Source organism: Somniosus microcephalus, chromosome 6 (assembly GCF_052327205.1).
Source record: "Somniosus microcephalus isolate GS21.2 chromosome 6, FLI_Smic_1.0, whole genome shotgun sequence".
NCBI classification, from domain to species: Eukaryota; Metazoa; Chordata; class Chondrichthyes; order Squaliformes; family Somniosidae; genus Somniosus; species Somniosus microcephalus.
Window position 1 is genome coordinate 254,882,933 of NC_140992.1, and position 3,439 is coordinate 254,886,371.

A 3,439-nucleotide genomic window follows, 5' to 3' on the forward strand; every position below is an offset into this window, starting at 1 on the left:
GGGCGGAAGAAACCTCCCCAGGAGATCAACGCTACCTGGTTGCAAATTACAGAGGAGGGCACAAGCAGGGATGTCATCAGGAGGACCAGGCTGCAGTGGCGCAAACCTTTCTATGATCTCAGTCGATCACAAAACGTTACTGCCAAGCCACACTCAACCACATCCTGCTGTGCCACTCATCACATTCACATCTCTCTGCCTTCCCTACCCTACTCCTGCACATCCTTACTCACACCAACTTACCTTACACCTCCACCCATCCCTCTCTATCTACATTATCCCATCCCCATCTCACTAGCCACCCCTCACACTCACCCTCATCCTACTGCAAACATACCAACTAACAACAAATAAGGGTAAGCACTTGGGTGGGTTTAGCCAATGTTCATGTGAAGTTTCTGCTAATGTGCTGTCAAACATTGAAACCTTTATTTTCAGCACTTTGTGTTCTTGGATAGATTTGTGCGCACCTTTGGAAGTGTCTTAGTGAGTTGCAGTGAATGATGAGATATAACATTAACCCCTGCAATGGTGATGAGTGTGAAAGGAATGGCTTGGACATTGTAGGGATGCTTTATGGTGTTGGTGTGGGGTGGTGCCAACCTGGCACATCATGTGGCAGCCAGAGTGTACAGCATCAAGTGAAGTAAATCTGGCCATAGTGAGTCCATTCCTGGCATCCTGGGCAGCAATGTGCTCGGGTGCTGATGCCCTGTGTCCTGTGCAGCATCAGGTGATTGCAGAGAAGGCTGTTATTGTTGTTGTTGTTACTGTTGGTGCACCCGGTGATGTTGGTGCTGGGTTGATCTTGGTGGGATTCTGAGGACCAAGGTGAGATATTTTCAAGGGCAATGATGCTGATGGAATAGATGGCAGGTGAGGTTGAAATGACAGAAGCGATCTGTCAATGGTGAGAGAGGTTGTTCCAATGAGATGGCACTGGAGAGAGAGTTGGCTCCAAACACTTGCAAGCTGCAGAAAGCTCTATCGGTCTTCCAAATGCAGTAACCAACAGTTTCTGAGCTTTGAAAGTGAACAGCTGCAACATGGGATCTTTTATACAACTTTGGCAGCCATCAGGTCATGAGATAATTCAATGTTGAATCCACTCACGACATGCTGAGCTGACGTGTTCCCTGAACAGTGGGTAACCCGTGGGGGAGCATGTAAAATTGAAATGTAGGCATAAAATAACAGTTAATTGGATGTTAACAACCCATTTAATTATGTGAATTGCCTCCCCCGCCACTTGGAGTTGGGTCTGTTCAGCGTCGACAGACTCGACACCTGGGAGACTCGCGTGGAGGCGAGTTGACAGTGGGTTCCCTTCCTGCTGTCAATCTTTGCTATTTTGACAGCTGACCCACCTCCGAACCTACCCTCTGAGTGCCGGCAAAATTCAGCCCTTAATAGCCTGTAGTATTGAAATGGTGAGGGAGACTAATTCTGTGCTGGTTCTGAGGTGGTAAGTGACTTAAAAAGGGAAGTTTTTCTGCCCTGCAGAGTTTTAACAGAAAATCTAGCTGTATTAAATAAAGAAAGAAAGAATATTCCTGTAACGGTGAAAGCTGAAAATGTCACTTTTCAACTCACATAACATTTAATATGAAAAGGACAGAAATGTTAGATTCTTATCCATTTTCCAGCACCCAGTACGATTGCTGTTGTTACTTAAATATCAGAATAAGGGCTGATTCAATGATCCTGGCTAAAAAAATCTCTGCGACCTCTGCACTGCGGCTTTAATCCCATGCCAGCAGATTAATGAAGTGGCCTCGCCAGATGTTGCTAAGTCAAACTCACAAACCTCATCATATGCTCCTCATCTAGCCTGAGTTTTGTGCAAGATGCATAATGAAGGGAAGCAGACACAGAGCATGGGGATTATGCAGCCTTTAAGGGTAATGTTTTGCCAAAGAAGGTGGTTGAAGCAAACACCATTGCATATTTTAAGGGAAAATTGGATGAACATTCGAAGCAGAAGAAAATACAAGGCTATGGGGAGAGAACAGGGATCTGTTTTGGACTGTTCGATCAAAGAGCCGGCACAGGCACAATGGGTCAAATGGCCTCCTTCTGTGCTGTAAACATCTTTGGTTCTATGAAATGCTTGTGTTCAATTTTGTTTGTGGAAATATGAAAATTATATGATTAAAAAAAGCCACTCTTCTTCTCAAATCTGACTGGTCTCCGCACAGTGTAAAAGCGGACTTGTATTGCATAGAGGTGAGCAGTATTTTGAAACACTACAATCATGCCACAAGACTTCAAAGCCTGAACAGCTTTGACTATAAGGATTCAGTCAAGTGATAAGGAAAACTAAGATTTCCACATAAATCTACGAATGAGTCAAGACTTAATGACGTACTGAAAGCTTTTTAGTAAATTCGATTCACCCATGACTGGTTACATTTCATCAATCTTTATGGGATTATGAGAGTCCTGGGATATATCCAATCAATCAGAATGGATCTTTAAATTATAGGCGCTCATGCTTCAACACGGATTGAAATTGCTATATAAATAAGCAGACAATAACTGAAAATGTTTAACATACATTTTTTCCCATACTGTACCATTTCATGGACCTTGAATATAGCTATCATGCAAAATAAATCACTAATTTTGTTTTGCTTACAATATATGATATTTATAGTACTCTGCAACAAAACTGTAAAACCATTGATTGATGGATCAATATATTTGTACAAGGTAATAATTCAACACTATAACAATCACCACATATTGTAATTCTGTCTTGTTTGACTTGTTTTGCATTTTTAAACTCCCTCTGCATTGTGATGAATGAAAGTGTGTCCTACGGCCCTAACTGCACTCATTTATCACGTCATTGAAATGTTCTTTGTTGACCTCCTAATTTGTTTTCACCTTGTTTATTTTTGACCTGTTCCTTAGGTCTCATGGTGCATTGTAGTAATAACAGCAGAAAGTAATGACTGCCTTCAAGCTGCTCATAAGTCAATCTCTGATGTGGAACAGCGGTCAAGAGTAGTGCTTCCTCAGGTTTCTCCTCTCCTTGCCATGTACAATGCGCCATGGCAATCTCCCCCACCCCCCCACCATTAAAGCCTTGGTCGGAGACTGCCGGGCCTCATTTGAATGGCACCAATCCAGGGCATGAAAGCAGGAGCTGGTTTGCAGGGGATGGGGATGAAAATTGAGCTGCCCAGAGGCCGCTCACTAGTACAAAGAGATGGCTGCCAGCAACAAAGGTAAGTAGGAGGGATCGTTTGAAGGCCTCGCAGCTTGGGGGGGAGGTGAGGGGAGACCAGGGGAGCAGAGGCCCGCACTTACCTTGTGGGACCCAGAGGAGCACACATGCTATGGGGAAAGTCTACCCCCTGATCTGTCTCTGGTGCTATCAGAGAAAATCTGCGTTGAAAGCCCCAGTTATGTGGAGAGATTAGAGAAGCAGAAT